We start from the raw sequence: 27,275 nt of genomic DNA on the forward strand, positions 1-27,275 counted from the left end.
AAAAAATCTTCCTTACCACCCCTCCCCATATATATATATATATATATATATATATATGCATATAGCTATATCTTTTTCTTATTTCCACTGTAAAATTTCATCTTGTTTTAGCATATGTATTGATTTTCTTTTTTGGGTTATTGTTGCACCAAGATGATTCATATAATTAAAAAGATAGGAGTATTGATGGGCATACTAATGTTATGCTCTAGCATATTTATGTGACCAGTTCAGTCCATAACTGCCCTTCTTTTACTTAAAGAAAAAAAAACAAATGCTGTGTATTATTAAATCCATTTTATACACATATTACCATGTATAATTTATAGTTCCTTGCAACCATCAGATAATATATCTTAATATCATTGAAAAATTGCTCTTTTTTTGGGAAAGAATATAGTATCTCTATGGAACTACACCTTTAAAATCGCTGGATAATTCAGATTTCTCTGTAATTGCACAGTTTTAACTAGTAGCTGATCTCTTTTACAAGGAACCGTTATTTAAGCCAATTGCATAGTAGTGCTTTTTTTTTTTCAAAGACATAATTTACAGTGACACTAAAACACTTACCACTTACTCCTTAATCTTACAGCACTTACAGTTTTGAGGCTCTGGTGATCCTTAAAGCTTTATATCAGCTCAGTTGAAATGCATTCTTTTTCAATTCCTGTGGTCTCACTTTTAATAATGGTCCTTTTAAGCATGTTACAATAATTGAATACATGACAGTCAGTATAGTTTAAGGTGGTTTATTATCATCAACTATTAAATGTTTCTTTCTTCTTCCTAGTGTGTCCTTTGTTGACAGAAAACATGGATGGGATGCAGATATTCTGCAATCAGTGTGAAAAGATTTCATTCATTACAAACAGGCAACTTAAAGCTTAAATGTTCATGGAAAAGTTTCATATTCTTGGGTTTCAATTAATTAACTTATTCCATTCTAGGAAGAAACTCTCTTCCTAACTTGCTGATATATGCTCTTTTCGAAGATGCTTGTCTTAACTTGTTTCCATCATTGCCTGATTTTTTTTTAAGGCTTCTCCTAGCAAAGAAATTCTACAGACTTGAGAGAATTACTGACCTATTTTCTCTCTTCTCTTCTAATGCATATGAAGTCTGCCAGAATCAGACTAGAAAGGACAGAAGGAGCCTCAGAGACACCATCAAGTCCTCCCTCAACATGACCAAGAAATACTTTCCCAACATAAACCAAATAATAATTTTCTATTCTCTACTTAAAAATTTCCATTGGTTGGGTTTGTGGCTGGAGGAGACCCTACTTCCTGAAGCTTCCCATTCTATTTTTGGAAAGCTCTAACATATGTAAGTGTAAGTTTCTTGAGGACAGAAACCATCTCGCATTTGTGTTTTTATCCTAGCAAGTTCTATGAAATGATGAGTGTTTAATAAAACACTTATTGATTGTTTGATTGGAAAGTTTTTCTTTGTGTTGAGTTCCTATTTGTAAAGACACTTGTTGGTAAGGGGGTAAGGAGAGGAGAAAAAAAAAGTAATTTCTCCCTTTTATTCTTAAACCACGGGAGACAGTCTAGTACAATGGAAAGAATACTGAATTGAAAGCAGGAAACCTAGGTTTGAATTTATGCATTTTCACTCATGAACTATGTGACCTTGGGCAAGTCACTCAGTCATTCTATATCTGTTTCTCATCTGCAAAATGAAGAATTTGGATCTGATGATCTCCTGACTTCCTTCTAGCTATAATATTCTAGAACTTTGAAAATATGTAAATAGTGCTACTGCTCGGAAATTAGCTGCATTTTCTATAAAAACTAAGCATATCCATTGCAGATCAAAATGAGCATCTCTCTGATTTCATTGTACCTCTGTGGACTTCCCTCTTCAGATTCTTTCCTTTATATTTCTTCTAGCAGCGCACTGCTAACTTGTCATAAGCTGAATATTTGGGGAATGGTGTTTCCTTTGTGTAGAATGCTCATGATGTTCATCTTGTGCTTGATAGAAAAATAAAAGCCAGTAGCTTGGCCTATGCGAACCTCCATGAAAATATTGAAAACATAGAGTATTTTAATAGCTATATGTAGATGAAAGAGTTGAAATATCTTAGCCACTTAAATTATTAATCAAATGCTTAAAGTAGAGGACATCATTGTGATCTGACTACTGAATGGGAAAGTCAAGGAATGGAAAGTTAAAAGGTCATTCTCTAGCATTGATCTTGATTGGTTGCCTTTAATTGAAGATACAATTATTCAATCAACAAACTTCTGTCAAGTACATATTATGTTCCAGGCACTATTCTACATACTGGGGGTATAAAAGCAAAAATGAGGACGTGTCTACTCTCAAGACCATATAGTGTTATGGGGGGGGGAAGACAAACAAATGCCTGTATGTGTGTATGTGTGCGTATGTATACACAAAATGGTGTATGCCAAATAAGTACAATGACATTTGGGAGGGGAAGCAGCATTAGCAGTTGGAATGATCAAGAAAAATCTCATAGAAGGTGGCCCTGGAGAATGAGTTTGGAAGGAGATCAGGTATTTTAAGAAATAGAAGTAAGTAGAGGAGTACAGTCTAGGCATGGGGGACAGGCAGTCCCCTATGGATACTGGAAATGGAATGTCAATCATTAGAGGAACATAAAATGGGCCAGTTTGAGTGGACTGTAGGGGGCATGAAAAGAATAATGTTTAATAAGGCTTGAAAAGTAGATCGGTACCAGGTTTAAAGAATTTTAAATACTAAGCAGAGGGGTTCAGAGTAGGTTCCAGAGGAAAGAAGAAACCACTGGAGTTCATTTAAGGGAGTGATATGGTTAGAACCCTACTTCAGAAAAAAAATAATCATTCTTGTTAGATTTGTGGAGAATGGACAAATATTGCCAACATGTTTATTCCCCTCCTTTCATGATAGTATGCTCCTGAAACGTTGATGTATGGATAGGATGTCTAATCTCTTTTGCTTAACAAACCCCATTGCCTAACCAAAAAACAAAACAAAATTTAAAAAAATGATAATGTTGAAGTATTATCTTAAATTCCCTTTAAGCATGTTTTCCCTCAAACACCTAATATTGGTAGCTGTTTTTTTACCATGTAGCATATGTGTACTCCCGTCAAGTTTTTAGTAATGCACTTTTTGCCATATTAAATCATTTTTTTGATTCTCATTATGAAGTTACAACTGTATGTCCATAGACCATGTGCCTTATTCTAATCCTATGCTGATTTTAATAGCTAATATTTATATGACACTTTAATGTTTGTGAAGTAAAAAAAAATAAAAATGAAATTGAAGTGTTTTACACATGTTATTGCATTAGTCAGTCAGTCATAATCATATATTAAACACAAACTATGTATCAGGGACTGTACTAAGCACTAGAAATACTAAGAAAGATGAAAGAGAGTCTCTGCTCATGAGGAGCTCATAATTTAATGGGGAAGACAATACACAAATGACTATGTATAAAGAAGCAGAATACAGGATAAATATGAAGTAGACAACAGAGGCAAGGCACTAGAATTCAAAGGGGTTAGAAAAGGTTTCCTGAAGAAGTTGAGATTTCAGCTAGAACCTGAAGGAAGCCAAGGAAGCAGAGATGAAGAGGCACAACATTCAATGCTGATAGTGACACTGAACCAAGAGATAAAATATCTTGTTCATGGGTCACAAAGATGCCAATGTCACTAGATTGAAGAATATATGGTATAATGTCAGTTGTGTGAAAACTCAGAAGGCGGGAAGGTAGGCTAGGTTGTGAAGAGTTTTGAACAGGAAACAGAGGGGTTTGTATTTGATTCTCTAAGTGATGAGGGGTCAATAGCATTTATTGAGTAGGGGAATGTTCAGATCTGCACTTTGGAAAATCATTTTAGTGGTTGAATGGTTTGATTGAAATGGGGAGAGACTTGTGGCAACGAAACTTACAAGTAGACTAGTGCAAGTCCAGGAGTGAGGCAATAAGAGCCTATACCAGGAGGGTGCTAGTATCAGATGAGAGAAGTAGGCACATTCAAGATATATTGCAAATTTAAATTAATAGGCCTTGGCAATAGATTGGTTATAGGGGGTGAGGGATAGTGAAGAATTGAATAATAACAATATTTAACATTGTATAGTATTTACTATGTGCCAGACACTGAGCTAACACTTTATAATTTTTATCTTATTTGATCTTCACAACAACCCTGGGAGGTAAGTACTATTATGTTTGCCGTTATGCAGATGAAGAAAACTGAAGCAAACAGAAGTTAGGTGACTTGCCCAAGGTCACAGAGCTAGTAAGTATTGGAGGCTGGATTTGAACTCAGATCTTCCTGACTCAGGTCCAGTACTCTAATCCACTGTGCCACTTAGCTGCCTCAAGAAAACATCTAACTTGTGAGCCAGGGTGACTAGGAGGATGATGGTCCCCTCTACAGTAATATGAAAGTTTGGAAGGGAGGCAGATTTAGTAGGTAGGATAATGAATTACATTTTGAAAATATTGAAATTTAAAATCCCCAGAATATACAGTTGGAGATATTTAATAGGCATCTGGAGATGTGAGAATAGAGTTCAGAAGAGAGGTTAGGCTGAATAAGTAGACTTGAGAATTCTAAGCATAGAGATTGTAATTGAATCTGTGGCAGCTGATGAGCTCACCAATTGAAGTGGTATAAAGGGAGAAAAGAAAACCTAGCACTGAGTCTTGTGGGACACTCACTGCTAGCAGGCATGACATAAATGAAAACTGTCAAGGGAAACTGTGAAAGAGAAGGTAAATAGGTAGGAGGAGAATCTCCCTAACCACAAAGAGAAGACAGAATTGACAATGTCAAAGGCTGCAGAGACGTCAAGAAAGGTGGAAATTGAGAAGAGGCCATTAGATTCGGCATTTAAGAAATCATTAGTGACTTTGGAGACAGAAGTTTTGGTTGAATGTTGAAGTTGGAAGCCATATTGTAAAAAGTTAAGAAGAGAGTGAAAAGAGAGAAAGTAAAGGCAATATTGTAGCTGACCTCAAGGAGTTTAGTCACAAAAGTAAGGAGAGTTTTGGTATGGTAGCAGAGATGAATGGATCAAGTGATGGTTTTTTGAGGATAGTGGAGAAATGGGCATATTTGTAGGCAGTAGGAAAATACCCAATAAACAGAGGGAGAATAAAGATAAATGAAAGTGGGAAGGGTATGCGTTGGTAAGACAGGTCACCTCATCATTCACACCATGGGTGAAGGCGAAAATAGTGACAGAAGGCATCTAAGTGATATACATGAGGAAGAGGGGAAAAGAGAGAGCTCTTGGCAAATGGCCTCATTTTTTCAGTAAAATATAAGACTGAGAGGGTGAGGGTAGAGTGAACAATTAGAAGTTTGAGAAGTAATGGAAAGCTTAAGAGGTGGCACTATGATGAGTGTCATTGTGAGTGAATTAGAGAGATATAAACTTAGTAACACTGAGGTAGGACCCTAGGATCGTAGAGTTAGAGATGGAAAAGACCTTAGAGGTCATCTAGTCCAGTTTCCTCATGATGAGTAAATTGAGGCCCACAGTGGTGAGATTATCTGCCCAAGATTACACATGCAGTATATGGAAGAACCCAGATTCAAATTCAGGTCTTCTGACTCCAATTTGGTATTCTTCCCATGAGATACTACTATTACCCCTGTTTTACAGAAAAAAAAAATGAAGCTGATAGAGGTTAAGTTTCCTAGTGTCACCTATTTGGTAAATGTTGTTGTAGGGACTTAAACCCAGATTTTCCTATTTCAGTGTTGAGCTCTCTATCTACTATGCTTCACTGCATTTCAATATATTTGATTGTTTTATTTTTAAACCTTTAAAGGTAAGAATTCCCTTTTCCTGCTCTTTGTGAATTGTTATTCACATGTGGCCAAAAGGCACAAGTTGAATAGCCTTTGAGTTGGTCAGCATAGTGAACTCTCCATGTGGAAACATCGCTTACTAACATATTGCAGCCCCTCTATTTAAGGGAACATAATTAATACAGCTTAAGTCTTATGTAACTGAAGCACATAGAAGTCAAATGATTTTTCCAGAGTAATATGGTTGATATATGTCAGAAGAATGACTGGAAACCAGGACTTCTTGACCCAAAGACTAACACTTATCTATTAAGTTGTCAATTATATGTCAAATATATTTTTTTCTAGTAGAAAACAAACGTCCATTATTTTGTGATTCCTTATAACTAAAAAAAAATCTGTTAAGTGCCTACAATGTGCATTGTACTATATGAAGTACTGAGTGAAATATAAAGTTTAGATAAGACAAAATTATGCCTGTATTTGGGGGCTCAGTTTAGGAAAAGAGCAAGTGTAAGGTGCTGGTGAAAATCAGTTTGCTGTCTTCCCTGGGAACTCTTTCTAGTGGTCTGGCATTGTGGGAATATGCCCAGAGTTCTCCACAGAAGTCTCATTCTCATTTCTATACCAGAGGGACTATTCACTCACCTACTCCTTTATTGACTAAGCACGACAGATGGTGGAAGAGACAAAACCCTTGTTGAAGCCAACGCCATTCCATCTGCTGCCACTTGGCCTTCCTTTGTGATTTAAAAGGGAAGCTTTGCCTAGATTTTAAAATTATGGCTGCTAAAAATATAGCCGTGTGATATTTCATTATTCTTGTCATTGAAGAAATGGAACTTCCCCCTAATGATTTACTAATAAATTGTAGCACATTTTAATTCCTCTTGCATGTATCTAGCCTCCCAGCATTAAGTCTATTAAACAAAGGTTTGACAGGTAGGCTACTGATTGGGAAAAATTTATTCAGCTATATATAATAAGATGCTCTGTACATTCATATCAGGACATGAAAAGGTATCTTTCTTTAAGTATTTTTGGCATAGTCTTTCCCTGTCTCTTGACCTTTCCATATACCTTTCTTCCACTGAGACTTTTCTCACATGGTAAACACCAGAACATTTTTTCTACTCCTTTCCGTCTGTTCAAATCCTACCCATTCCCAAATAATAATAGCAGATTTCTATTCTACTCTTAAGTTTTACAAATCACTTTCTTCACAACAACCCTTTGAGATTCTGTCTGACTTTCTATCTTTCCATCTATCTATCAATCACTATCTTACAGATGAGAAAACTGAAGCTCATGGCCAAAATTTTCAGTGCCAGAACAAACAGATACCAGAACCAGAAAGTTTTGGAAGCAATGAGGGTTTCATAAGTTCACAGGAAAAGAAGTCCCACCTGTAAGGACAGACTGTGAAGGAACAAAAGGACGAGGCTTTTATAGGCTTCAGTTGGGTGAGAGGTGGACAGGACACATCTTGGTTGGACAAGGTTTGTTGCTGATAAGATTGTGTAATAAAAATTGATTTTCTTTGGGGTAGCTATATCTTGTCTTCCTCTCCTATTTCAATAAGCAAGACTGTTCTAGCATACTTGCTATTTCATCATAAAAAGAGAGGGATTACAAACAGGGTATGGGCTGAAATACAAACAAGTACAAACAGAGACACAACATGGAGTTGCTTTCATCTACCTACAGTCTCAAAAAAAAATTCTGTAACTTGCCAAAGTTACCCATCTGGGAAATGTGGCAACCTGGATTCAAACACAAGTCTCCTGACTCCTCATGCAATGTATTTTCTACTAACCCATGCTTAGCCAGCTCATATCATATCTCTTTCAAGAAGTCTTCCTTGATCATCTAGAATCATTGTGCTTCTAGAATTTATTCTTTATATATCTAAAAACTAATCTTATCTTTAACTTATTTTAAAATGAACGCTATTTAATTTATATTAAGTGGAATCGTGGAGACGGAGTTGAATGGAAGCCAGGAAGACATGATTTCAAGTTCCTCCTCTGACACAATCAGAACTAGCTGTGCAGCTCCAGGCAGGTTATATGACTTCTTAGTGCTCTGGGCAACTCTTTAAAGCTCTCAGTTAAAAGGAAAATATTGACCTCCCATTAATAGAGGAAGTCCCTCAGTGAGAGCTCCCTATGGCAATGAAATCACCCATGCAGTCCCTGTCCTATGTTTTTACCCTTCAACCAAACTGCAAACTCCATAAATTCAGTGACTCTTTAGGATGCTTTCGCAGAGCTCTCAGAGCACCAAATATAGTAATGTTTATATAGTAGGTGCTCAACAAATCTTTGTTGAATAAATTAGCAAAATTTCCTCAATTAGAATGCTTTTGGTATCTTATTGCAAAACGATTTGTGGGGCCGATATTTAGCAAAGTAGATAGAGGGCTGAGTCTGGAGTCAGGAAGCCCTGAGCTCAAATATAGCCTCAGATACTTACTAATTATGTGTCTTTGGGCAAGGCACTTAACCTCTGTCTCAGTTTCCCCAACTGTAAAATAGGGATGATAACCATCCCTATTTCATAGGGCTGTTGTGAAGAATAAAGAAAATAAATACATTGAAATAAATAAATAAATAAATAAATGAAATTTATAAAAGCACTTAGCATGACTGGCACATAGTAAGCACTTCATAAGTGTTATTGTTATTATTTACTTCAGCCACACCTGTTGGTATTCCCAAATCTCACTCCAATCCTTTTTTCCCCAAAATAATATACAGAAACTGAACCTTTATTCATTTCTATTCTGGCTGACCAGCTGATTTCTCCATGACCTAATTTTAAATCTCCATCTGATAACATGTTAAACTGTTTTCCTTCTGAATGCTATTTGTAAACTTGATAATTGTATGCACTTTAGGAAAAACTTAATTCAATTCTAGACCACTGTTTTCTAAAAGGCAAAATTTTCCAAAGTAAGAAGAAAATATTCCTTAGGTTTTCTGATGATTTCTGGCTAGTTAAAAATAATTCATAATTATAAAAGGACTCAGGGTTGGTGGACACAACCAAAGCAGGTATATAGGGCATCACTTAAGAGTCAGAAGCAGAAATATGAAAAGAATGGTCTACCAGATAGGCACTTTGTCCATTTATGACTGTGTCCTTCAGCTACCTCATCGAGGACTTCAAAAAGAGAGAAAAACCCAGAAACTTTTATCAGCTAGACTTGCTGGCTTGCTCCAGGCCAAGGAAAGGCTGGAAAAAAGAATGGATTGGCCACAAGGCTTCAGTGTGGGTTGAATGCTTACAAAAAGAAATGAGGGAAGAGATGACAGAGAGGAGTAAAATTACATTCTTATGGAAGTACTTGGAAGCAGAATAAATAGCTTAGATCAGAAGCTGGAGTAACTCAACTAGTGAATACATTGAGATGAAGAGAAGAAATGATGCAAAAATGAAATGAAACAATAAGAGATTTTATAGCAAAGTGGCAGAATAAATCTGAAGGACATGAAAACCACATGAGGAAAAATCATTTAAGAATCACATGCAAGAAATAAAATACATAAATTTCCTATTTGCCCTCTCCCTTCACTACAGTCCAGGCCACTCCATATGTCAGGTAGCTTTATAGGGCTGTGTTTCAGGTTTCCAGCTTTGGGAGCTCTAGTTCACTCATAGCAACGATTCAGTCTATTCCCTAATTCCCACCTCACGAAAGGCAGAAAATATTAATTTTACCCAGCCATTGAAAGGGAAAAGAGTATAATTTAGGAAGGAAAGGTAGAAGGGACTACTTAAGGGGCAATTCCTTTCCCACAAAGTTTACCCTCAAGAGATAATAAGTCATGATCCAAAAAGAGAAGCGGAGTAATTTGAAATAACCCAATCTCAGAAAATGAAATTAACCAAGCTATCAGGGAAGTTCCAAAGTGGGTGTGTGGGTGGGGAAATATCTTCCTCAAGAAGATATCAATTGTTCATGTTTGGGCAGCACCAATATAGTAAAAATATATGTGTGACATAATACGTTATAGATTTAATTATGTATGAATAAAATTGCCTACCAAACACTAGAAAAAATTAATATAAAATCCACTTAGAGGAGCAAAATTATCATAATCTCAAAGGAAAAAATGGGGGAAGAAGTAGGAAAGAAATTTCCCCCTGGAAATATTAGTTCCAGATCCCAAAATATACTCTAAAGTAGTGATTGGGAAAATTATTTGGTACTGTTTAAAAAGTAGAAAAGCAGACCAGTTGAACAAATTAGATAAGCAAGAATCTAAAACAGGTGAACCCAATGTTTGGTAAATCTAAGAATACAAATGATCTTGAGAAAGTCTGTCATCATGAACTGGTTGGAAAACTGAAAAGCAATTTTATAAAAAGTATGTTTAGACAAGCATCTTCTTTTGTATATTGTCCCAAATGGTTACAAGATTTATTTTTTTTTAATTGGAGGCAAATGGAAGGAAATAATTTTCACAACTCTGAGTAGGAGATGAATTTTTACCTAAATGTAGGAAAAAACTGGGAGAATATGTAGAATGCTACAAATCAGTAATCACTAAAGCACCTTTGGTGGAATTCTGAATTGGTTCATAGAAGTGGTTCTAGAGAAGTCACTGAACTGTACCTTAATCTTCTTACTCGATGATACCACTTGTAGTTATATATCTCATGGTAATATAAGACAGAAGGAAAATCACCAAATTCACAAACATACATATGTGTGTATATATATATATATATATGTATATGTATATACATATATATATATATGTATATATATATATACACACACACATATTCACACAAATATTATATATATATACATATATTCATATTTTTATAACAAAGAACTGGAAATATGGTAGGTTTCCCATTGATTGGAGAATGACTGAACAAATTGTGGCCCATGAATGTAATGAAATATTGCTATGTCTTAAGTATCAGTACATATTAGTAATTTAGGGAAACCGGACAGTACATATGAACTAATGTGGAGCAAAGTAAGTAAAAACGGGAGAACAATTTATGCAATGATCACAATTATTTGAAAGAAAACAACATGGGAAGATTTTTGGACTCTGATTAGTTCAATAGCCAATCAACACTTGAGAGGATGTGCAGTGAACTACTCACATTTTATTTTATTTTATTTTATTTTAGGCAATTGGGGTTAAGTGACTTGCCCAGGGTCACACAGCTAGTAAGTGTCAAATGTTCGCTCTGAGTCCGGATTTGAACTCAGGTCCTCCTGACTTCAGGGCCGGTGCTCCATCTGCTGCGCCACCTAGCTGCCCCTGAACTACTCACATTTTAAAAGAAAACATTCTAAGAAAAAAAAAAAAAGAGCCTGTAGTCAAAAGCAGTCTATTCTGAAGGAGTTACTAATGTCTTCCTGCTTCTGTTTTTACATTTAAAAACCATTCCTTGCTTAGGATATATATACAAAGAGAGAGACAGGGGCATAGTTTGCTGATAGTTTCTCTTGGGATAGATGTTAATCAAAAGATCAAAGAATATTGATCACATTACAGTTTTTTATCTTGGACTAATTTCCTTCATCACATGATTGGTAAATGAGAAGAACATTCTCTCCTCCTATTTCTGTTCACACAAGTCACCAATGTTTATTGTGTCACTGGAGAGAAAGACAGGAGTGCCAAGAAGTGAGTCACTTGAGTCTGAGAGGCTTTGGAAAAAAAAAAGCAAAAAAACTCCCCAAATTATTCTTCTTAAGAATTTTTCTTCTTCATTATGTGTCACTGTTGACAGATCCATAAAAAAAGGAAGCAAAAAAAAATTAGAATACTGCATCACTGAATTACAAACAGGACATTTATTGCCTGGTCCTCATTAATGCACGTTTAGGACCATGATAATAGGCATTGTCAGTGTAACAATTGTAGTCTGGTAATTTGATCTCTGTTGCTTTATTGCTCAGAGAAAATGATTTTGTTACCTTTTTTTTTTCTTTTACTACCACTGGCAATAGAAACAGCCTTCTTTTGGACTTGATATTTATGTTTTATTCCTTTGAAGAGTGCAATATTGGTATTTTAATCTAAAGTGCTTCTTTCATTTTAGACGATTGAATATATTCTCCAGACTTTGAGAAGGAAACTTAGGGAGATTTATTGTTCTTGTGAAATGTGAAGAGTGTCATTTGGTTGCATGAGTATTAAGTCAAGATAAATAAAAGCATTGCTTTGGTCTTATTCCAGATTTGACTTTGATTTATATGAACAAGAGAGTTTCAATTAACTCCCCTATTTCTCAGTTTTCCTTAGTATTATTTTGGTCTAGGTTGGGGGCTTGACTTTTCTAAGTGTTCCCAGACAACCGGTGCCAGCAAAGAAGAGCAAGATTCAGTAAAGTTGTGAAATCAGATCCAGTCTATGGCTGTCAATATTCATTATATCAATCAGATTTGATTCTGATTTCCTATTCCTGGAAAAGGTGTTTGAGGCCATGCAGTGTTTTTAATATTGATAGAGATGGACATTATATATTCAGATAACAGTAATACTTTATTGGCACGTTAGAGGGGAGTTAGGCCACATTAAAATAATATTCTCTTGCTTGTTATCAACTCTCCAATTTTGAGGGGATTAAAACCAATCACTATTCATATTTCAGAGTATCAGTGTTTGAGTTCCCTGTCTAGAAGTAAATCCAAGTAACTTGAGAATTGTGCTAGCATTAAATACAACCCCAAGTGCAGAACTTCTGGAAAAATTCTGAGCTCAGATTTTTTGTTTGTTTGTTTTCTTTTGCTCCTAGGACAAGCAAGACTATTAATCAATATGTATTTGTTAAGCACCTACATTGTATCAGGGATTGTAGCAGGCACCAGAGGTACAAATATAATGAATGAAAAAATCCCTACTGGCAAGGGTCTTAAAAATAATGGGGAAGAACCCTATTGCCTAGCAAAAAAATAAATAAATAAATAAATAAAACAAAATAAAACAAAAACAATGGGGAAGAAAACTCATGAAAATATAATTATGTGCAGAATAAATATGAAGAGAATTAGTACAAAGTAATTAAATGTAAGAGAGTTTGATACTGAAGGAATCAGAAAAGGTTTCATGAAGAAAGTGATACGAGCTCTACTTTGAAGAAAGGAATTCTTTGAAGTGGACAGGAGTAGGGATGATATTCCAGGTGGCAGTGACAGCTAGTGCAAAGGAATGAAGACCAGAGATGTAGGGTCAGAGGTGACGACCAAGAAGAAGACCAGTCTGGCTGGACCATAGAGTACAAAAGGTGAAGTTGTATCCATTACATAGAATAGCAAATGCCATGAGAGAGCACAATGATTCCCTGAGCCAATGAGGTCAAGAGACTGTTTCAGGAGGCTGTGCCCTGGCCTAGGAATACCAGAAATTGAAGGCTTGATGAGTTCATTTCCTTTCCTTTTCTTTTTTTCTCATCTTTTTGTAAGACTTATATTGGAGTAGCTTTTTGTGTTTTCTACTTCTTGTCAATTCTCTATTTGCTCTAGTTGGTGATTTCATGTTATTTGATATATAGGGCATATCTGTGCCTTAACTATGTCTTACTCTATCACTTTCCTAGAATTTCTTCAACTCACTCATTTTACAGATCAGGAAATTGATGTCCAGAGCGATTATGTGACATCAGGTAATAAGCCAAAGAGTAAAGACTCAAATTCAGTTCCTCTTACTATAAATCCATTTTCTATTACACTATGCTGCTTCTCACATCTTCACCATGACCACAATTTCACCCCCATCCTCTAGTCTCCCTTAGGAATATTATATTTTCTAAATCAATCACATTCCACTGGAGAAGCCTAATAATGTCCCTCCAAAGTAAATGTCTCAAAACTGGGAGAGCATGTCTTGGGCATTCAAGACACTGTTTTGGATGGTCTTATATCTAAACCACTGTATCTCAGATGACAAAGTTTTACAAGCCCTTCAAACAAAATGAAGGATAAAGAGTAATTGACTTCCATTTAATTTCAGCTCTGTACCCTCATGCTAAAAGTAGTTGGAGTACACCTTGAGATGGCTTAATATAACAGGCATGTGAAATGAGGAAGAAGACATTTTGCCGATTATTCTGATCAATGTTGCTCTTGGAAAGGGCATTCACTTGGCTGTATTCATCATACTCACAGCTTCTCAGCCCAAATGAAACACCGTTGATGACCATATTGATATTTATGATGCCTCCACCTATTAAAATATAAACTCTTTGAAGTCAAGGACAGATTTCTTTCTTTATTTGTATACTCAGCACTTAGAACTGCCCTAGGCACATAGTAATAAGAGATGCTTTTTCATTCATTCTTTCTTTTTTTGTTCATTCATTTACCAATTCATTCATTTTTATCATAAATACTAGAATATCTTAAGAAACAAACATCTTAAAATTTGATTTTTAGAGTTAGATCTTCCCTTAGCAACTGCTTAAGATAGGCATTTGCAAGTAAAACAATGGAGATTGATCTTGAGGAAAATCTGTAAAGAAGACTATTCTATTGTAAGCTTATTTAGGACAGAAAATGTACCTTCTTTATCTTTTGTATCTTACCAGAGCACACAATGGATCCTCAATATGTTGACTGATTTGCTGGAATTATTATAGGATTTCATCAATGAAGGTACCTTTTCCACTCAGGCAGATTATACCATTTTTTTCTGAATTACTCTGAATGAAAAAAAATATCATTCAGTGGCTAGCTACCCTTTCTATAATGTAAAGCCTTTCCACAATTAGTTTAGGCCATCACTAGGTGGGGTATAGTTGAGGTTTGATAGGACCTGCCAAAGGTCATGTTTCCCTTTCACAGGAACAGTGAAACATAGGGATCTAGGATAGCCTCTATGCCAAGATGAAGCATCAAAGTTTGACTTGATCCCAGAGGTAATTGTCCATAAGGATATTAAAACAGATACACTGAGACTATTTTTTTCATGAATACAAAGCAGTAAGCAAATCTCAGAAATACTGAGTGTACCACAGAAGAATTCCTCTATTCTACAACTAGTCATCTTTCCAAACACATTTTCCTTCTTTTTCATCAGGAGAGATGCTTCTCTTCAACACCAAGCTTGATTACCTGGCTTTTTCATGAAAGCCTTTCTAACCTATACTCTCTGCCTTTCACCATTAACCCCTCCCCTGCTCCCAAAGGGTATTCGATCTGTTTCTGGCTGCACCTTCTGAAATCTATGAACTGTGAAATCACATAATTAATAGACAGTTGAATAATTAAGGAGAGTGCCTGAAAGGCCATGTTTATATTACCTGCTGTCCCTCACCCACACCTTCCCCTTGGACTAACACAGTTAATTGTAGTAGATACAGAGGCAATTAGGTTTGAAAGCCCTGGCATATACCGAGTCCCTATACAATTGGAAAGGAGTGATGTGTAATAAAAGTGTTTGTGGGTACTCACCATCTTCAATTCTCACCAGGACTGACAGTTTCAAGACAGACCTCCTGTCTCTCACACTATTAGGGCAAATCATGGTACCTCCTTGCATCATTCCTGGAAGAGCCATCTCTGAGCACCTACTCTAGCATATTTAAAGTCAGGACTGCTTTTCTAAGAAGTTCATAGTCCTACTGGCTTTCACCTATGTGTAAGGAGAAATGTTTCATTTCACATATGTGAGATGTTAGTACTGAAAAATAGTCTCCCATTCCTGGCTTGAAATACTGGTATGCTAGCTTTATCTAGACCTAGGGAGAACTCACAGAAATCTGTTACTTGCTTCAAGAGTGCTGATAACATCTCAAGTCTTATGCAAATAGCAATCTTTTTTTTGTAGCATAATGGTCCTTGACCTCAAGTATCACTTCAAGTGGGATTCACCTTGTAATCATCTGCTGTCCCTTAAAATATTCACTTTAAAATATTTACATACACACACACACACACACACACACACACACACACACACACACATATATGTATATATACCTTTGCTTCAGACTGGGGGATCTCCCACCTTCTTTGTGATTTCCATATTTTTCAATAATATCTGTGTAGTAGACTGAGATCATGATTAGTATTTTACTCTCTGAAGAATGACAGGTATGTAAAAAAAGGTAGAAGATTTTGAGTCTTCAAAGTATTTTCCTACATTCTGTGTTCCCGAACATGATTAAAGAGTAATATGCAAACAAGAATGAAGGAAAAAAACATTTGTGTCATTATGTTTTGGGCCCTGAGTCTAGCTTTACACATACTACCTCATTTAATCCTCACAACAACCCTGCAAAGTAGGTGCTTTTATTATCCTGTTTTTCTATTTGAGAAAACTCAAATGACTTACCCAGGGTCACACAGTTAATAAGTGTGTTAGGCTTGATTTGAACTCAACTCTACCTGGCTTCAGACTCCGTGGGTCTATCCATTGTACCATCTAGCTTCCTTTAAGCATTACAACCAGTCATTCAATCTCAGTGGTTCTTTGAGATAAATGAATTGAAGCAGTTATCTTGAGCACCATTATAGTGGTATAGACCATTGCCCATGCTTTCAATACTTTCACACTTTATCTCCCTTTTATGAATTCCTAAGAGATAGCACATCTGGGGCCATCTCCAGTTGTCCTGATCTGTATCTTGCCACTAGGCCCAGATGGCTCTGGAGAAGAGAGTGAGACTGATGACTTTGTACAGTCCTGCTTCTTTTAAATCCAATTCACTTGGAAATCATGACCTTCTGGTTCTTTTCAAGGAAACAGGACAACAGTAACAACAACAAATAAGAGACAGCATAGTATAGTAAAAAGACAGCTAGGTTCCATAGTGAAGGAGTCACTTGATCATTGTTCACCTCAGTTTCCTCACCTATAAAAGAGGGATAATAATAGTACCTATCAATGTTTGTGAGGATCAAATGAGATAATATTATGTTAAGTACTTTGCAATCCTTAGAGCACTATATAAATGAAGACTATTATTATTAGCTAGATGTTATTAATAGAAAGCTTCCTCTGGAACTAGAAAAACCTGAATTTCAGTCCCACCTCTGATGCACATTGGTTTTGTGACCCTACATAAATATAGACAAATCTCAGTGCTCTAGGCAACTCTCTAAGACAATGAGTTTCAAGTAAAGTATCATCTTGTATTGGTAGAGTTGGTTCCCTCATCAAGGAGGTCCCTACGCTAATTCAATCATAGATCTAATGCCTGTCCTTTAAGAATTCTTAGGTTCCTTCAAGTCCCTTTTCAGATGCCACCTTTCCTTCTTCCTGCTGTTGGGTTTCTAAATGTTCTCACTTTTCTCAATATTCCCAGTACTCTGTATCTGGAGCTCTTCTTTGCCCCTATCACTCCTTAACTTTTATTACAATTATACTTAATTGTATGATGTTTATATAATTCACTCCTATTTACCATGTATGCCCCTTAAGGTCATGGACAGTCTCAATTTTCTCTTTGTATCCCCAAAGCCTAGCACAGTGCCTTCAGATAGTAAGAGCTTAGTAAGTGTTTAATTAATTAATTAATTGACCTGGAATTTATGAATTTCACAACATGATGAGGCAATTAAGGTTGCTTTTGGTAGCACAGTGTGCCAATCAGAAAAATAAATATGGTTCACTCATACTTCAATAACTGTAGGAGTAAGTACAATCTCTCTATAAATATGATTTTATGAGGCCAAAGGTGAGAGATTTACACAAGCTCACTCAGAAAATCTCTTTTGCAAAATCTCACCAAGAAAACCCATTTTCAAACAATTAAGGCAAACTGTAACCCTACCTTACCATCAGGAGTCCTGTTCAGAAGTGGGTAGTTTGGGCAAAGGAAGTAGTTTTGCAAACTGTTTATTCCATTAAATGGATAACTGTTCTGGAGACTCTCTAACATAGTTTTATTAGCTCAATCAATGTGGAAACATTATCTATAATCATATAGGTAGTAAAAAGAGAAATCATTTCTTATTATTCCTTCCTTCCTTCCTTCACTCCTTCCTTCCTTCTTTCCTCCCTCCCTTCCTCCCTCTCTCTCTCTATCTCTCATAGATGACTCCTTTTTTGGTTATATTTATTTATGTACCTGTTGTATCTCTTCCCCTTTGTAATTAAATATAAGCTCATGGAAGGTAGCTCCTGTACCATTTTCTATTTCTGTGTCTTCAGGGCCTACAACATTTACTTTCCTTTACTTTTGGGAAAATTAAATTGTCAGCAATTCAATTCAATAATTAGCTGCTTAGATTGTGGTAAATGAGGTTTCTAGCAAATGAATGGTCTTCTGTAATTTAAATTTATTGTGTCTGGGCCTATTCTGTGCCTTTGTAAAAAATTAAAATACGTTATCAATACAAGACATCATCTTGGACAATGTCTACTTCCTTGTCATAGCAGCATTGGTTCTCTTCCTATCTCATTTTATCCTACCTCACTTCTAGGGTTGTTGTAAGGGAAGTGTTTTGTAAAACCTCAAGTGTTATTTTAATGTGTTTGTCATTTTTCTTGTTCTTGTTCAAACGATCAATAGTGTTTTTCATACTCAAATTCGTGGATTTACATACATATTGATTTAGATTAATACTAGGCTATCTCTTCTGAGATCTATTCCTTTTGAACAATGCATGTCCTTCCATTGTCATATTCCAGTCATAAGTGGCATCCTATCATATCCCCTTTAACTACAAGGACATGTTTATCTCCTTACTTAAAAAAAAAAACTGACCTTGTTACACAAATGTTTGAACATTTCTATCTAAGTATTAAAACACCCAAGACTTCTCTATTATCCTCAACTTTCTAAGTTACTTTCTCTTATGAATTACTGCATTCTTTTTCTAGCATTGTCATCCTTTTTGTCTTAGCAAAGGCACAATATTATAATTTTTGTCATATCTAATAATACATTAACCAGTTAATGAGAATCATAGAATAAAAAAAATTGATTCAATAAAGACTTTGATGAACTTTATAGAATATATATACAGAATTCCCAGAGGAATTAGATTATGTGTCTCTACAGAGTAGGGATTCAACCTTCTTTACTATTCAGGAATAAGAAGCCAAAATAGCCCACTATTCATTGGAGTCCATAGAATTAATACTCAATTCCATTTTTTTTTTCTTTAGAGATTCTAAGGCTTATTTGGATTTCTTTGGCTACTCTAGGAGAATCTGAAAATTGGTTTCTTTTCCCAGAAGGTGAATGTTAGCATTCCCTAAATACCTATTATTTGTGGTTATACTTTAGTTCTCTGGGCTTATATATTGATATGGGTGTTAATGAAGATTAGTTGAAAATAGGCTTGACATTTGAAGGTTTCCTACTGTTTTAAGTGTCATGATCCCTTTATTTGGCTAATGTTTATTATGTACAGAGATAATAGATTTAGAGCTTTTATGGCCTCAATAGCATATTTGTTTTTTGGACCATATTAACAAACTACTCTTGCTTAGCTTTCTCTCCAGCCATTTAATCAGTCCAGCATAATTACCCTAATTGCTTTGATGAAGCCTCATCATGAGGGCTCAGCCTCTTCTATCAGTGCTTAATAAAAGGATGAGGAGGAAATATTGGGAGGATTGCTAGAGGTAAGACCAAGGAAAGATTAGTTAGTTAGTTTTTTTTTTTCCAAATGAAGCATAGCTAGGTATATGTGAAAGCTTACTGCCTGTAATTGGAAAAAAATGAAATAAAGGCAGCTTTATCCTAGAAATGAACTCCCTTTCTTATGAACAAGGAAGAATATGAGGACTATGTTGAACAGACAAAGATCAATACAATTATAAGAAAAATATCTTGGAACAGGCCCATAGAAGAAATTGAGGGGGGAATGTTTATGGTCCCACAGCATGGCTGAAATCTCAACTGCTCTTAAAGCACAATCATGTACAACTCTGCCATTTTGAGCCTTGGAGAAAGAAAGAAAGAAAGAAAGAAAGAAAGAAAGAAAGAAAGAAAGAAAGAAAGAAAGAAAGAAAGAAAGAAAGAAAGAAAGAAAGAAAGAAAGAAGAAAGAAAAGAAAGAAAGAAAGAAAGAAAGAAAGAAAGAAAGAACAAAGAAACAAAGAAAGGACGAAAGAAAGGACGAAAGAAAGAAAAAGAAAGAAGCACTTACTTTCCAGAATTATTATATAGCTAATAGATGACAGTGGCAATACTGGAACACAGATCTTATTCACTCAAGTGGTTCTCTATCTGCTGCTAGAGATATTTCTCTCACTATCAGATAAATCAGGAAGATATGGAAACAAGCCAGAAGAGAGATCAATGGAAATAAAAGACATGGTATTCTGATTCTATAAAAGACAAATGTGAAGGATAGCCCACAATGTCAGATTCTGTTACTCATCTGGCTTTGACTAAGAGCTGTCCAGATTCCTGTATTCCATTCTGTGAAGCCTATATCTTCCATTAGAAAAAAATAAGTGTTAGATGGTATTAAGATCTGAAGTATTCTCATCCGTACTAAACCTTACTTTTAAATTGTTTAATCAATGCTTTTTAAAATTGCTTTTTAATGCTCCCCATCCTCCAGATAGAATATTTAAATAAAACATTGGCAATTTATGTGCCAATAATTATAATTATTGAGAAAATATTGGCAATTTACACACACATACACACATACAAACCTCATATCATCCCTTTATTCTACCACCTCTCTCATGAGACATGAAAAACGTGCTTTAGCATTTGACAACCCAATTGGTCACTGCATTGATCAGAGTTCTGATATCTGATATCAGTATTATTTTCCTTTGCATTATTGAGGTCCTTGTATTAATTATTATCCTAATCCCACTTCCCTTAATCTGGATCAATTCATGCAAGTCTTTTAAATTTTCTCTGAATTCTTTGTATTTGTAGTTTTCATGACACAATATTACATTTTTTTCCCCATACATCCCCATACATCCCCATACATACAGTTTATTTAGCCAGTCCTCAATGAACAGAAACCTATTTATTTTTCAGGTTTTTGCTATAATACACATACAAAAAGATGCTGTTAGAAATAGTTTTGTTCATATAACCTTTTCTTCTGTCTTTGACCTTTTGTGGTATATGCCTAGTAATAGTATTGTTTAATAACCGAGAATGTACAGATTATTCACTTTTCTAGCATGATTCTGAATCTTAAAACATATATTTATACTAATCTAAAATTCAGCCCCTGTAGGAGAAAAGGAAACCACACTCCCAAGCCCCAACTGATCAATCATTTCCTCCTTCTGAATTTTCATTATGCCATTTTTCTACCTTTCTCTTCTCTAGGGAGACACACAAGATGAATTGTCTCCCTTTGGCAATGTCATTGTCTTCAATTATACAAACAGCAACCAGAAAATCTGGGGCAAATGAGAACTCCAAGAACTTTGGAAGGTGTCTAGTGATTAGCACTCATTTTGTTAGTCCCTGGAGTCTCTTCAAGTACAGGGTCCCTTGTGGTATCATCAGGAATAGCAAAGTGGTAGGAAAGTAATCCACAGCCAGGGCTCATTGAATTGTTTAAGATATGGCTGTTGAGGGCAACGTCTATGATATTGGTTGCCCCTACAGACATGTGATCAGAAGTAAGGGAAATAAACAAAACCCCCATGACCCATGGCAGATGTAAATATCTATAATCAGTCTTGAGGCCTGGGCACTGAACTGTTAAAATCCTTGTTACACAGGAAAAAAAGGTCCACATTTCTCTAATAAAATAGAATGGAGTTATTACATCTCTTATTTTCTAAAGCACTACCTTTTGTATTATCAATTATTTTTGATAATACATGTTTAGGAAAGACTTCAGAGACATTCAGCTTATTATCTCCTTATCCATAAATTTGTCTGAATAAAATTCCTTATCCACAGAATGCATTCTTGGAATAGTATTTTATCTGCAGTGCTCTGAGGAGGCATTTTGTTTGTTTCTCTGTCTATTTCTGTTCTGTTAAGAGTCAGGTTCATAATGATGTGATTGTGAGTAAGAGGAAAAAAAATCACAAACCATGATTAAATGAATAATCTGGGAAGGACAAAAGTCTATCCATGAAACAGGCATACATCACCAAGACAAAAATGTTCTTTCAACTCGCTCCATGGCCATCAACATCATTACCATACCCTTATCAGAATAGACAGATTTTACATAAGGAAAGGGCTCATGTAGAAGTGAACTAGCTTTGTGGAGATACAGAGTAGAACAAAAAGCAGGCCAGCAAGACACAAGTGGATTTAGACGTGGTGGTAATAGGAAAAGAGTGATTTAATAGGGAGCAGGTGGGGAGAAGGTTGTATAGTATAGAATGAGCCTTGGACTATGATTCAAAGGACCTGATTTTACACATTTGTTCTTTTGTTAACTAAGGATGTGACCTTGGTTAAAGCATCATTTCTAGGCCTCAATTTCCTCATCAGTAAAATGAAGAAATAAGCAAATATGCTTTCTTAAGTTCTCTGGCCTTAGATTCCAATTTATGTGGCAGATATGACACAGCGTCAAACCTGATGACTTCTAGGATTTTTTTAACCTAAGAACGTGCATTTTCAAAGGTATGGTTAAAGGTAAAATATAGGAGGTATTTCTCTCAGCTAATATGCCCAAATATAAAGTAAAATAGGAGTGAGTATGAAAGCCAAAAATTTTCAATATTCTTTAACTACAGCAGCTACATCCTTCTGTTTTAATGCAAGGCACACTGTTGGAAAATGAAAACAAGACACTCAGTCTAGTGTAACATTTCAGAGTCTTGCTGAGAATCAATGGCTGTTCTCCCAGGAATCACTTCACACCAAGAGAATTCTGATGCTCTGGGGTAAAAGAAAATGCCTCAGTAAACGGCCTGCTAATTTCTCCATTAAACCACAAAAAGCAGCTGAACCAAAGCTCACTTCCTCAGGCATAAAAGGCTAGTATTTTGAGCAGTTTTCCAGTGCTGGGAATAATTACCAGCTAGTCATAATAGGTTTTCAGTGAGGCCTTTTTCTCTGATTTAAAACCAGAACCAATTCAATATTTGGAAACTGTGTATCTATACTATCTGCAAAGCAAATGAAGTCCTCCTTTACTTCAGTTTTCTAAATAGGTGCTCTTCTACTTTTTCTGCAGGATCATGAAGCCAGCATGAATGGATATGAAGGACTACCACAAGGATACTCAGTCCCCTTCTTAAAAATTAGGCACATCTGCTTTCCTAGTTGTTTTTCTTTTCCTTCATTTTATAAATCTACTCTTCTCAAGATTATTGGGGTTAACAGGCATTGATGAAAAGCTTTAGAAATTAATATGAACAGTAAGATTCTGCAATCCCCAAGCTCTTAGAATGGTGTAGCATCATCATCCCATTCCTCTGTCTTTGTAAATTTGAAAAGTGAGAGCAAAGGCAAAAGTAGGTGCAGAATGTAGTTTCTTTCTTACAGGTTTTCTAAGTATTTTTTCCATTTCTCCCCCTCTGTTTTCTGCTAATTTGGAAGTAATGAGAAAACACATTTTTGTACCTTTTATCTGCAGTTAGAGTGAAGTGGAAAACCTCATTAAAATTATGAAGTCCTTCTGGGGTGATTATTTATGTCCCAGATCCTTTGTTGTCTAAAGGCAAGTAGTGCTCAAACTTCTATAAGAAAGTAACAGTCTCACAATATTTGCACATTTCTCCATATGATGTTTAACACGCATGAGAAAATATTCTGCTGGCACCACCAATGTTGGATGAATTATCTGCTTCATCGAAAGCTTCAGCATGATCAATTTGGCCACCAGTAGTGGACAGGTTTCATCGGAGCTATCTGACAGGAATTCATTTGGTACACAGAAATCATTGAGGAGTTTGCAATGTCTGTTGTCAATGGAATGAGTTTAAACACGCAAAAGGGAGAAATTCTTCACTTAGATAAAGGTGATTGAAGAGAAGAAAATTCAGGCTCACCAAACCTTTCAAGCGATTCTGTCAAAGAAATGCATTTTATGGTTAATCAATCAAAGCTGTTGACAGATTGCTGTGTGGTCAGCTGTTTAATGTGAGAGTTCTCTCAGCCCAGTCCTTTGTTTCTCTGAGGCTGGATTTAACAGACTGGACAAAAGTTATCAATATCATTTTTTATTAGAAAAGGACAGTATAAGTGGAATGCACTTGCACATGAGAAGAGTTAAGTTTGATTTACTGAATCAATCCCAATCAACATCCTTCAGCAGGAAAACAATAGATTGGCTTATGACTGTGCTCATTTGATCTGAAATTGGATCTATGTAGGCACATGGATCCTCATGATAAGGGCTTCGAAAGGTTCTAACTAAAATCAAAGATAAAACCCCAGAGACCTTGACTTCAGTCAGTAAGGAGAAGGTGCTCTATGTTACTGTTAAAAGAGAATCTATAGTCACTGGCAGTAGGTACAGACATTTCAAAGCTAATAACCTCCCTGAAAGTGAAATGTACAAATAAATAAATTATTAGGGGAAACCTGGAAATATGGATTGGCTGGAAATGGAGTTTACAGCTTGATATATGTCAATTGAGTTGCAATACCAATAACACAAATGTTGGATTGTAATAGGATTCCTAAGGAGATGTCTAGTTATAGGCCTTGGAAACCATTATAGCAATCTCTGCTAGCTTTAATGACTAATCCTTTTCAATTGCATCTAGCAAGTAATGCTGTATATGAGGTACCCTCATTTAATTATAAGTCTGGAAAAAAGCCATAAACCAAAGCTCACATTTCAAAAAAATGAAAGGAAGAAAGAAAGAAAGAAAGAAAGAAAGAAAGAAAGAAAGAAAGAAAGAAAGAAAGAAAGAAAGAGAAAGAAAGAAAGACAGGCAGAAAGAAGGAAAGAAAGCAAGCAAGCAGACTAACATCTTGCAGGGGAGGGGGAGGGAGAAGAGAGGATAATCTCTGATAAGGCTTTCAAGTTTTCACTTACTTTGCCTAGGACTCAAAAAAGTCATAGGCACCAGTGTGATACAGTGGAAAGAACATTGAATTTGGCATTAGAGGTACTGGGTTTTAATCTTGATTCTGCCACTTACTACCTGTCTTACCTTGGCCAAGTCATTTAACTTCTCTGGGATACAGTTTCCTCATATATAAAATGAGGTATTTGGACTCAACCTCTAAGTTCCTTTCCAGTGGAAATTTATTATCCTATAGCATTATTTATATATTTAAAATAGTCCTGGTGTTGTGGGGCAGGATTAAGCCTAAACGGGCAGGATCAGTAGCTGTAATAGAAGGGACATAGTTATGTGGAGCTAATATTTCACCTGGCAAGGTCAAAGAACCAAGTAATTTATAAGCCATTCTCATTGGTATGCTGCTAGTGGCTTCCCAGACATTCTCAGATGTCAGTGCAAAGACATTTTATGCAGGAGCCATTCTCTCTCTCTCTCTCTTGGTCTAGGCAACAGGGCTACGTGACTTGCCCAGGGTCACACAGCTTCTAAGTGTTATGTGTCTGAGGCTGGATTTGAACTCAGGTCCTCCTGAATCCACTGTACCACCTAGCTGCCCCTGCAGAGGCCATTCTCTTTTTTTCCCCTCATCCTTTAAATTTTTTATTTTACATAGTTTTCATAATATACATAATTTTGAGTACAGTAGAGCATTTATAAATATGTAAATTTATAAATATGGAATATCCACTTCTATTTTTTCCCCACTACAGAATAGAGATATGTGATAAAAGAAAAAGTGACTTGGAGTTTACTGGTCAACACCTTGGGATGAATGTGTCTTGTGTCTTACCAGCCCAACTGGGTTTCAATAAATCTGGAATATGTAAACCATTAGTGTGAAAACAAAACAAATCCTCCCATGGCATGTATATCCCTTCACACAGGGTCTTTATTCAACAACTCACTGTCAAATGTTGAAAGGATGGAAGCTTTATGGTTTTTGTTTTCTTTTTTTCTTTTTTCTTTTTTTTAAATTTAGATTCTTTTTAGAGGTTTATTTTTTTTTATTTTAAAAAATTTTTAACATATGTTTTTAAAACTTTGGGTTACAAATTTTCTCCCTTCCTCCCTCCCCAACCACCATCATTGAAAAGGGAAGCATCTCGATACAGGTTATAGATGTGTAGTCATGTAAAACACTTTCATAGTAGTCCTGTTGTGAAAAACTGAGTATATTTTGGGAGCAGCTAGGTGGTGCAGTGGATAGAGCACCGGCACTGAAGTCAGGAGGACCTGAGTTCAAAACCAGCCTCAGACCAAACACTTTACACATACTAGCTGTGTGACCCTGGGCAAGTCACTTAAACCCCAATTGCCTAAAAATTAAAAAAAAAACCTAAGTGTATTTCCCTTCATCCTATCCTACCCCCCATTTATTATATTGTCTCTTTTGACCCTGTCCCTCCTCAGAAGTGTTTGCTTTTGATTATCCCCTCCCCCAATCTGCCCTCTACTCTATCAACCCCCTGCTCTCTTGTCCCCTTCTCCCCTTATTTTCCTGTAGGGTAAGATAGATTTCCATACCCCATTGTGTATGTTATTCCCTCCTTAAGTCAAATCCTATGAAAATAAGACTCACTCATTCCCTCTCACCTTCTCCCATTTTCCCTCCACAGTAAAAGCCTTTTCTTGTCTGTTTCATGTGAGATAATTTATCCCATTCTACTTCTCCCTTTCTCCTTCTCCCAGTATAATCCTCTCTCACCCCTTAATTTTATTTTCCAGATATCACCCATTCATCTTCAACTCACTCTGTGCCCTCTATCTGTCTATCTATCTATACATACATATAATTTTTTCCCTCCCACTACCCTAATACTGACAAAGGATTCATGAGTTATAAATATCATCTTTCCCTGCAGGAATGTAAACAGTTCAATCTTAATAAGTCTCTTATGATTTCTCTTTCCTGTTTACCTCTCCCATGTTTCACTTGAGTCTTGTATTTGAAAATCAAATTTTATATTCAGCTCTGGTCTTTTCCTCAGGAATGCTTGAAAGTCTTCTATTTCGTTGAAAGACTATTTTTTACCCTGAAGGATCATACTCAATTTGCTAGGTAGGTGATTCTTGGTTGTAGTTCTATCTCCTTTGCCCTCTGGACCTTTAATGTAGAAGCTGCTAAATCTTGTGTTATTCTGATTGTGTTTCCACAATACTTGAATTGTTTCTTTCTAGCTACTTGCAATATTTTCTCCTTGACTTGGGAATTCTGGAATTTGGCTACAATATTTTTAGGGGTTTTCCTTTGGGAATCTCTTTCAGGAGGTGATCGGTGGATTCTTTGAAATTCTATTTTGCCCTGTGGTTCTAAAATATCAGCACAGTTTTCCTTGATAATTTCTTGAAAGATGATGTCTAGGTTCTTTTTTTGATCAGGGCTTTCAGATAGTCCAATAATTTTGAAATTATCTCTCCAGGATCTATTTTCCAGGTCAGTTGTTTTTCCAATGAGATATTTCATATTCTCTTCTATTTTTTTCATTCTTTTTGATTAGTGTTATAGTGCCTTGATTTCTCAAATTGTCACTAGCTTCCTATTTCTCTACTCTAATTTTTAAGGAAGTATT

This window comes from Phascolarctos cinereus, unplaced genomic scaffold (genome assembly GCF_003287225.1).
Source record: "Phascolarctos cinereus isolate Bilbo 61053 unplaced genomic scaffold, phaCin_HiC Scaffold_9;HRSCAF=440, whole genome shotgun sequence".
Classification (NCBI taxonomy): Eukaryota; Metazoa; Chordata; class Mammalia; order Diprotodontia; family Phascolarctidae; genus Phascolarctos; species Phascolarctos cinereus.